The sequence below is a fragment of the Misgurnus anguillicaudatus genome, chromosome 21 (genome assembly GCF_027580225.2).
Source record: "Misgurnus anguillicaudatus chromosome 21, ASM2758022v2, whole genome shotgun sequence".
Lineage (NCBI taxonomy): Eukaryota > Metazoa > Chordata > Actinopteri > Cypriniformes > Cobitidae > Misgurnus > Misgurnus anguillicaudatus.
In genome coordinates this window covers 48897302-48908556 of record NC_073357.2, presented here as the reverse complement: position 1 = coordinate 48908556, position 11255 = coordinate 48897302, and the positions used below count along the sequence as shown (strand labels likewise).

The 11255-nt window shown below is 34.3% G+C and overlaps 1 long non-coding RNA gene across 1 annotated transcript in view; it reads left to right on the top strand.

Annotated features, from left to right (window-relative positions):
• Positions 1 to 4672: 4672 nt before the first annotated feature.
• LOC141352998 (uncharacterized) overlaps positions 4673 to 11255 on the top strand; it is a 67022-nt gene continuing 60439 nt past the window's right edge. Inside the window, exon 1 of the long non-coding RNA XR_012360052.1 lies at positions 4673 to 4830. This is a non-coding gene — a long non-coding RNA (uncharacterized lncRNA). The remainder of the gene's footprint in view (positions 4831 to 11255) is intronic.

The following is an 11255-nucleotide window of genomic DNA, read 5'->3' as shown; positions in this document are numbered from 1 at the left end:
TTAAGTTTTGATATATTACAGTAGGAAATTTACTAAATGTCTTCATTGAACATGAAAAAAATTATCATTGACCCATGCAATGTTTTATTGGCTATTGCTACAAATATACCTGTGCGACTTATAACTGGTTTTGTGGTCCAGGGTCACATATGTACTATAGTCTAACATTTAAATCAAATAAAATCCCTATTATTGTCACTCAACCATATACACAAGTGCATACAGGTAGGTGAAGTTTCCTGAGACATTTACCCTGTAAAACCCTTGGTTGCAATATTACAACATCAGTTTAAAATCTAATAAAGTATACCTGTACATGTTTTTTTCTCTTTAAAAACACATTTACACAACTCCTAAAAAAGTCCTAATGTTTGACCCTGCAATGATTTTGAATGGTGGACTTTGTAAATAGGTTTGCTTTGCTGGCTGTGAACTTACAAAACCTGCAAAACTGCCGTGAGGAACATTACCCTTTTTACTGGACTAAATAAATCAACAATCATGGAAGTAAAATGCCTAAAAAAAAAATTCTGTGATTAGTTATGTTTAGATCATGCAGATTTTAAGATACAGCTGAATGTTTTGATTATATAACATTTTAAGCTTGTTATGTCAATGTTGTAGTTTTACAAAATGTATAAAAAAATTTACCTGTGCACCTTGCACATTACATGAATTTACTGTTAAAACTTTACTTTTTTAATCATTTTTTGTAGCAACAAAATATAATATTGATGTTAAATGTATATTTTGAGTTTTAATCAACGTTTTAAGATTATTAAATAAGTTTATAGGAAATCAATAATTTATTTGATAATTTGAAAGTATTTATGCAGCAATATTGAGGCCAATATTTGTATCTTATTGTTTATAAAATATTCATAGCTGGTCCTGTTATCTTGTCTGGGCTTTGTTTGCTCAAATATCTGTTTTCTGCATGACGGTTAGGTGATAATGTTTTGGAATGTGAAATATAACTTTGATATGTGTAATATTGACTGAGTAAGGCCATGTCAAAGAGTTAAGAAGTCTGATTCATTTAGAAGTCTGTCTCATTCATAGGAAAGTAAACATACAGCACTGTTTCTAGGTCAGATTTTCTTTCTTCTACTGATCAACATAAGATTCTCTTGGGAATATTCTCATTATGCTGGAATAACATGGATCATCAGGTTGTGCAAAAACATGTTAAACGGAAAGCATTCTGTCATTAAAGCAAATTTTGAGATTCGTGTCTGTTTTTCAATTCAATGTCAGAATATCATTTGTACTATAATTGTTTTTAGGGCAGCCCACAACTGAAGAAAAATATGCGATAACTTAATAATGCAGTATACAATATGCGATACAATAATGCATTACGTTTTAAAATCAGTTTAAATTATATTAAAATATGTTTAAAAACTGAAAGTTATATAACCAACATATACATATTTGTTTCATGCTCTTTCTGGAAAGAAAGCATCATTCTTTCTGTCTCGCCAGTCTCTGTGCTATTAGCATCGACTTTAAACTTTGATTATTCATAACTTTTTGAAGAAGTCATTTATTTCAAACCATGCAATATGCATATTTGCAATATTTGAATCATTTTGATATCATGCAGCTCTATATTTTGTTTATTTAATTTAAAAAGAATGAAAAATAGAAGGTTTTTCGCTGGTGGTCCCAGCCACGCTGACTACAGTATGTGTTCAATCATTTGCTTTGGTTTGTTTAATTCTGGGCATCTTCACTATTATACTTTAGCCCTTTGTTGATTCTATTGGTTGGGTTTCAGCTGGGTGTTGTGTCATTGGCTGTTACTATAATCCTTCTGTTTTGCTTCACTGATTGCCAACATTGTGAGTATAATGGTTATTCCTATTGTGAACCCAGCTTACACATGTCTGGTTTTTTAAAGGTCAGGGCATCATCTGGTCAAGGTGTCGTATTATTGACCTTCTTGCAGTGGATCCCATTATTCCAAAGGGTCTTGTTCGGCCACTCTGTCTGCTGTGTTCATGATTAGCAGTGCCTGGTTTGGTTGACCTCATCTGGGGTGATGCAGCCGAGAATGTGGGTGCATAGAATGGGTCACCAACTTAGTGTAAAGCATACAGATGAACTCATAGAGTAACATACTCCTTGAAGAAACTGTAAAATGTTAGTGTTTGTGTCCCTGTCTGTGAAAACCAGGCTAAAGTCTGATTAAAGATTAGGAGCATTAAAGTTTGATTTTAATCATTAATTTCGTATTGATTTCAATCTTTGACATGGCCTTACTCAGTCAATATTACACATATCAAAGTTATATTTTCACAGAATGTTCATTAGATTATGTAAGCTGATTTTTATGTAGAAACGGTACGGCTTTATCTGGGTTTTCAAAGACTGAGGTAAATTTAAATGTACGAATTGGGGTTTTGCATTTAACGACAGACTAATAACTGCATTTACAGTCATAACATGATTTGTAATACTGTATAGTGTTACCTGAACAATCAATTAGTTTTTGATTGTTGTTCATGAGTCTCTTGTTTGTCCTGAGCCATTACACTGTCCACCAGTTTATCCTGTATGAGTTCTCTTATATATATTTATATTTATATACAAACATTTTGCAGATTGTACACCACACCTGCTTTGTTTGTAAAGATTGAATACACTGTTATAATTTGTAGGGCTGCATTATGATTAATCGCAACTAATCGTTTGCAAAATAAATTTTTTTGATTACATCATACCATGTGTATGTGTGTTTACCGTGTATAATAATTATGTATATATAAACACACACACACACACACTTTTTAATAATTTAAAGAAAAACTATATTTATATCAGTTATATATAAATATAAAAATGTATATACACATGTAAATATTTTTTAAATATAGCCATGTACAGTATGTGTATTTATAAATAATTTTTCTATACTCCAAGAAAGGATGTGTTAATTTGTTACACTTTTTTGTGTTATGCTTTTAACACATTATGAGTAATTTTAACACACTATGTGTAATTTTGTGTTAATTTCAGAGGCGTCATGCCCATTCATACTGAGGGGGCACATGCCCCTTGGTTTTTGAGCCAAATGGATTTTGCATGCAACCTCAAAATCAAAGAAGCGTCCATTAATCCGTTAATGTTTTTAATCTGTTTAATATACACAATATTATCAATTCTGTGCTAAATCAATGTCACTTTTCAATGATTTTTTGCCGTTTTGATAGTGTTTTTATTTTGGCGGCAGGCGCTGCAGTCAGCGCAGCCGCAGACGTCATTAGCGTCTGAACGCGCCCACGAGATTGCGGTTGCTGCTGAATTTGGCTCTCTAATTAAAACGTGTAAGAAACGCTCACAACATTTCCAAACCACAGTACGGTAATGTACAGTTAACCTCCTTTGTGTAGAAAATGTATAGTTTAAAATATGACCGTCTCGACGTTATATCTTAGAGATTTCTAGATTCATCTTGGTACAACGCCAAACTTTGAAAGTTCGCCAGAGTTCACGGGGGCGCGGAATCGCACATGCTCACATGAGGTAAAAAATGTAATGCAAAAATCCGTTCCTCTTATAATTTTATCTAAACATATTTTTTAAAATCATTATTGAACAATAAAATCAATCATGTGGCTATAGCTTATGTCTTTTCGTTGTTTATATATTTTATTTAATTACATTATAGGATAATGCAGTTTTTGTGCAAAATGCATTAATGACACAATTAAACAATCATTAAACAAAACGTAAATAAACAAAACATGCCTTTTCAGATGTAAATATGAATATGTCATTATTTCGATTGAATAGTATTTGATATGAAAGTTAGTCAACACTTTTTGGAGATTTTTGCATTAGCACGTGCGCTCAGATTGACTGAACGCTCTATAATATTTCGTTTAATGTCTGTGTATGCACAAATTTCTGTGAACTGTGCACACTGCCTGAAAAAAATTTGGTGCCTGATGCCCCTGGTTGATTTTGTGTTAAAATAAAACACAAGTTGAAAAAATGTGATGTTTTTGGGACAACGCACAATTGATGTGATATTTTTGAACACATCCGTTGAATATCAAAAAAGTACTTTTATTCTGCAAACGATTAGTTGCGATTAATTGTATGCCGCCCTGATAATTTGTGACAAGCATGGCATAGTTACAGAATTTTATAGTTTTTGACATTTTTTTTTTAATCTTGCAGGACAGATTTAATAACTTTCTTGATGATGAGTTAATGTAATGTCACTTTGTTCCCACTTGGTGTCAGCAAAAGACAACATATTTTTATACAGTAAGCCCAGTGGTGACATATATTTAAAATAACATAAAAATGTAATAAAAATATATCTATTATATATACTGTACCTATATCCAGATTTTCTTGCCATGTTTATTTTGAAGGCTCCCTAACTGTAAATGCATCTTCAAATTAATAATCTCAAGAAAGTCAAATGAGCCAAAATTCCTAAGCTTTATAATGTTGGTGCACATTCTTCATAAGTAACTGGATCAGTTTTTAAATAACTGCACTTAAATAATGAATCAGGAAGGGAGCAAAATAGAGTGAAATATGATCTGAAGACCCAAAGACATTTTAACCCACTTCTTCAAATCCTCAGCTCTTCTCTCTCACCAATTCTTGCTCTTTGTCTAGTTGTCTCTTCATCCATCAGTCTCTCTGTCTGATGCATAATTTATTAATTTAGCCATTCCTCTATGTTTCAGCCTTTTCTTTGGCATTAATGAGAAGCCCAGGTGTCAGGGGAAAAGACAAGCTTCAGAAATCAGTAGAAGTGCACAGGAGAGGGTGGTAACCAAAAAAGACCTAAGAAGTGCCCACAAGGTTAGTGAAGGTAATGAAGTATTAAACCTACAGAGACTGCACTTTTTAAAAGTTCTCATGCATGCTAATCAAACGCAATCAAATATAAATACAGAATAGCGCCCACATTCACACGCAGACGTTTTCCCTCTAACAGATGTATGTTGAATATTCTTAGTGTGTGTGGCAGTGGGTGGCATCATTAGAGACTCTCATTGGGCTGGTAGGTGGCCAGGGCATTTGTGGATATCGGGACGCATGTAAATGTCACGGAAGAAAGTCCTACTGTGCAAAGGACTCATTTATTTCCTACTAACAGCCAGCTCTCTCAAGTTCTGCATTATTGATAAAGGCCACACGTATGCCTGAAAATACACACACATACGTGTGCGCACACACACTTTATATTAACAATGCTAAATAGAACTTACTTATAAGAGGTTCAGCAAGATAAACTACTCTGACAAACTGTTCTTTCTTAATAGTTATGACCATGTACAATTAAAAAAATATTTTATTTCTTTAGCATTTTCTCAATTTTGCTAGGCATCTTTACAGAAAATACATTTAAAAACAAACAGTATAGATGTAATGAAAAAACAGTATAGAAAGATAAAACGGTAAAAAAGAACAAATGAATTAAACAGAAAAATAAATAGAATACAAGGCTTCAGGATTATAAAACTGTTGATTGTCATGTTAAGCCGGGCTCACATTTTTGGCCCAAATTTTCCCCTTTCAAGGTCCTAGACCTCAATCAGATCTGATGTTCGGCTCAGATTATCATGTAATGTGTGACGGTTTCAGCCTGATCTCATGAAAATTAGTTTATTTGGCTAATTCGTATGAATTCGTACAAAGTTAATCATGCAAAACGTACAATTATCATAAAAAAAAACCATAAAGAAAACCCCATCATCACAGGGGTCAAGGCAAATTGTACAAAAATGTACGAATGTGGTTGTTCGAATTAATACGAATTAGCCACCTCGTAAAATACGTATGAATTGCCATAACATAGTGGTGGTCGTTTACAGCAGTGGTTCTCAAACTTTCTCAGCGTGCTGCCCCCCTTGTATATGGTGTATTCCTTCGCGGCCCCCCCAATTTTTTTTTAATAACAAATTTGTTCTAAAACGTAACATTTTAATAAGACAAAACATATTAAAGTATACAAAGTAGTGCTGTTGGTTAGTAGCCTTATTTTTTTTTAGGTTCAATTACACAGAATTCATAATAAATTAATGCGCTTCATGAAATGTCACAAAACTGGGCCCCCCCCGGCACCACCCCGCGGCCCCCCGTTCGAGAACCACTGGTTTACAGATCAAATAAATCACCACCCGATGTGCTCGTGTAATGCAGGCCAGTTAGAGAATGAAAGCTTTGCAGTAATTAAACCTCACTCCCCGATCTCAGGAGGAGCTTCAGCGACAGATGCTAGAGGTCTTGGCCTTTAGCCTCCTTGTTAGAGCGCCTCCATGTTGGACTGATCGCCGATCGACTCCCATGCCGGACAAATCCATATAGTTGAATAGCACCAGAGTAACATGAAGTAAATGGTGACTTGTTTTTAAGAGGTCATCGAATCGAGGTCACTTCTCGATTACTTTCTAGCCAGAAAAAATAATCTGTATTGATTTGATTGTATCTTATTTGTTTACACAAAGTGACGAGTCTGTTGTCGCCTTTCAAGCTTTTAGACGTTCTGGGCTGTAAGGAACAAATACAGCAGGGTGGGAAATTTGTGTCGGAATTGTCTATGAGGAATTCACGCCTTGGCCGCCCAGACACACTGTTATTTCCCAGAGTAATGCTAGGGGCTAACACCCTGCTCCACCGCCAAAGCTCCGAACAACAGATATGAGACACACACTCATGGGAAACAGACTGGTTTAGGACACAGGCCCATCAATTTTCTCAGTTTATTTCACAAGGGATGTCTTCTCACAGTTGTCTTTGTAGTATTGTACAAAATGGGTTCTGCATGCATGCGTGTGTGTGTGTGTTTTAATATTTGTTTTGCTGTTTCATATTAAAATGACAAATAGGCCCAGATGTAACACCTTTCCACCAAAGCATGTTAGAGCTTCTCACTATCCAGACTAATGAAATCCATGATGGAGTCTTTAATAAGGTCAACTTGAGCATTACCCAGCATTTTCTGTCCTACATTTTGACAGGTTACGTTATTTGATCAATTATCATCATATATTCACCATTTCCGTCTTTAAAGAAATAGCAGTTGGCTAATGCAGAAGTGTAATTGTGAATGTTTAAATAAATAGTTCACCAATAATCCAAATGACTTAATGGGTTAATATATGAAGAGCTGAGATATAAAAGGCGCTAAACAGCACCTCAATCAAAAATAAGATAATGATATTAACCGAAAGCTTTCGGCACATATTATTTATCAAATACTTTCACTTTAAATCTGCTTAATCCCAGCTTCAGGCTATTCAGAAATAGTTTTTTGGCAGAATCCCTTAAATGCCACAGCAGTTTTTCAGCAAAGTCTTCTTACAGTAAGTGCACAGAAGAAGAAATGGATGAACGATGGTGCGCATATGTTACACTGTTAAAGGAGGTTTATAGGATATACATATATCCTAATAGGATACTGTAAATTAGGATATTAACCTTTTTACCTAATTTATCAAAATCGTGCAAATTTATTTTTTTCTCATGTAAAATGCAAAATGGAAATAAATTACCCCTGATAACAGACTAAAATGTCTAAGGCAGGGGTCTTCAACTACTTTTCTTCGGGGGCCAGATTTTGAAATTGTAAATATGACGCGGGCCAAACTTTTACCCCTATTTTTACTTTTGATATATTTTTTACTTTTACCATATATATGTGTGTGTGTGTGTGTGTGTGTGTGTGTGTGTGTGTGTGTGTGTGTGTGTGTGTGTGTGTTGTTGTTGTCGTTTTTGTTACTTTTGTTGTATTATATTTGAAAAAACCATATTAAAAATATGCATTTTCAAAAAAAATGAAATTTAAAAGCCTTTTAATTACTGAAAACTCATATTTTCTTTATTAATATTTAAAAATAATTGCAGTTTAACATGTAAGAGCCAAATGTTAATAGTAAAAGTGTAAAAGATCAACACTCCTAAACATATTTTGTTTATAACTGTTAAACTTTCATTAATTGTTACATGTCAAGAATTCACAACAGATAGTCTTCTCCTAATGATTAAAATTGCACTACATCTTTTCTTTTTTAATATTTTATTGATATATAGGCTAAACAGCATTTCCATTGTACATTACATACAGATTTACTGTCGGGAGTTCGCCCTCTAGTGGCAGTCGTAATGAATGTAGTTTAATTGTAAATCTGACCGTTCATGGGAGAGAACCTTAAATTTACGAATATATGTATAGTTAATAATTTACTTACCAGTAATTAAAGTATTCAAGTGTTACTGATAAAGTAAAAAAAAAAAAATTTTAACTTTGCACACAGTTTTGATTGGAACACACTGAAATACATCACTTCCGGTCTCCGCGTCACATGCGGTGTAGTCCCATAAGTTTATTTTCTTTAATGCATCCAAAGCTCGAATTGGATCAGATAATTACGCACCCGCAGATGGTTGGCACCCCACACAGCCCATTTCTGTGTTGTCTTGTACAGTGGTAAGGTAAAAGTAACCACGCTGAATTTAAATCAGACAATGGTCGTTTCTCAATAAGGCTGCAGCCTCCGGAGGTCGCTTTCCAGGCTGCATACGTCATTAAGTCTTATTTCAGAACTTAGTTAATCGTAAATTGTTGTAATATGCTTATGATTTGTGAATGTAATGCTCAGTTAACTTAAACTTGATGACGTATGCAGTCTGCATACAGATGTGGCCTTTAAAAACGCGCGTTTTCTCCCGCGGCATTCGCCAATTCGTCTCACAGAGTCCCGCAGCATTCTGCAAGTGCTTTCGGGGGGGCTACTTTTCCCTTTCCCTTAATGTGTTTCGCTTCAAAGAATATCCACCAGGTGGCGCATAAAAACATTGTCATTGCCGTTGTTTCCAGAAGTTAATAAGGGCATTGCTGAATATTTTACATTGAATTGCTGTTTTTGAAGTGATATGTCAACCCCATCTTGCCAGCATAACAGCGCATACAAATATTAAGTTGACTGTACGTGCAATGCGCATTTATAGTAAGTGCAACAGATAATTTAGTGTGAGCCTAATAAACGCGACTCGTGATATAGGGTTGCTATTTACAATGAATATCTTAATTATTTGTGTTGTCGAATTTTGACACCGTTTCATTGTTTGTTCATAATATTTATAATTGTCAGTTTTTCAAAAAAGTATCAATATTTTAAAGAGATTAATGTGGTATAAAAAAGACATGTTTTAAAGTTTAAAACGTTGTAAAAAATATAGTAGTATTCTTATATTTTAAGAATAACAATATGATACATTTATACTCCGCTAAAATGCTTTACATATGGAAAGAGGAATTCTTCTCATAACAGATATTTTTATGTTATTATTAAGACGTAGGCTACATCTAATAAAATAGCGAACAGAGAAACTGTGCCTTTTGCGGACGAAAAACACCTCAGAAATATTGAGTTTATGAATATTTACACTTACAATATGTACTTTGTGAAATGTGTGTGTAATAATTTTATAACATGTGGCTGTAGAGACAAACACGCTGCGTCGCCTTTCAGATATCTTACACGTTCGCATTCAACACTTTTCAAAACGTATTTATATTAAATCTAATGAATAATTATAAATTATGACATGAGAAAATTAGAAGTGTGCAAAAGAGCACAGTTCAGATATTGTTAATTAAAGCGGTTTTATACACCTTTCTGCCTTGTTTAAATAGAGACAGAGCGCAGCGCGTCACAACCTGAAAACCACGCCCACCGGGGGGGAAAGCGATCCAACAGTCTCCATTGACCTTGTATTGCAAAAGGCCGCCTCCTTGTCATTTCTGGCTTATAACAAAAAACGGAATAATGCCTAAAAGCTGCTTTGGGACAATATGTACAGCTAACAAGCCAAAGAACACAGAAATAAGTTTTTATAAGCTGTCGAGCCGTAAAACCCAGTCTTTAAGGAGAATAAAGTGGATCGCCGATTACGTTTCCCCCTATTGGACGCAGTTTTACTAATAGGAGTACTATGAAAAGTTGCCTGTATCCATTTTTGTGTCTAAACGCTCGTTTTTTGAAGTCGACAGCTTATAAAAAATTATTTATTTATTTTTTGGCGTGTTAGATGTACACCTTGTCACACAGCAGCTTTTAGGTATTATTCTGTTTTTAAGTTTAATCTGTAAATAACTTTTTATAAGCTGTCGACCCCAAAAAACGAGCGTTTAAAGACACAAAAACGGACACAGGCAACTTTTCATGGTGCTTCTATTAGTAGAACTGCGTCCACTAGGGGGAAACGCAGTCGGCGATCCACTTTGTTCTCCTTGGGGGCTGGGTTTTGCGGCTCGACGGCTTGTAGAAGCGTATTTCTGGGTTCTTTGGCTTGTTGGCTGTGCGTGTTGTCACACAGCGGCTTTTGGGCATTGTTCAGTTTTTTGTTATAAGCCAGAAATGACAAGGAGGCGGCTTCTCGCAATACAAAGTCAATAGAGACGGTTGGATTGATTTCCCCCCCGGTGGGCGTGGTTTTCAAATTTGCATAACGGCGCTCTGTCTCTATTAACAAGAATTTTATTTGCCACTGTCAACACGTTTTGTGATTGATTTAATGATTTATTACAGAAACTTCTATGAAGCAAAGCTATTGTACTAAGCATCTATATATATATGTAAATAAATATATATATATATTTATTTACATATATATATATATATATATATATATGTTATAAATGTTGTAAAAAAATATATTAGTATTCTTATATATTAAGAATAACAATATGATACATTTACATTGCGCTAAAATGCGTTACATATGGAAAGAGGAATTATTCTCAACCACCACCAATAAAGTTTAAACATTATTTTTTAGAAAAACGCCTCGGAAGTGTTGAGTTTATGAATATTTACACTTACAATATATACTTTGTGAAATGTGTGTTTAACCCTTAAGAGTTCCTAGGGACATTTTGTGCCATTTTGATTTTGATTTTTAAACCATCTTGACTGTGATGATTGAATATTGCCCAAACTTGCCAAAGGTTAATCATTTTTGATACATTTTAGAATATTGGTTTCAGTTTTTTAAATTAGCTTAAAATGGCTAAGCTACGCAAAAACCGACTAATGTGTTCCTTCGGACAAAAAATGCCCCATTGAAAACCATTATAACTACCATTTTTGACCCCCCATTTATCTTAACATAAACTAATACATACCTTTATGTCAATATATCATTTTAAACTACTGGCCTTGAAGTTTTAATTTTTATACTTGTCCACCAGGTGGCGCTACTTTTTACCATTTCATGCA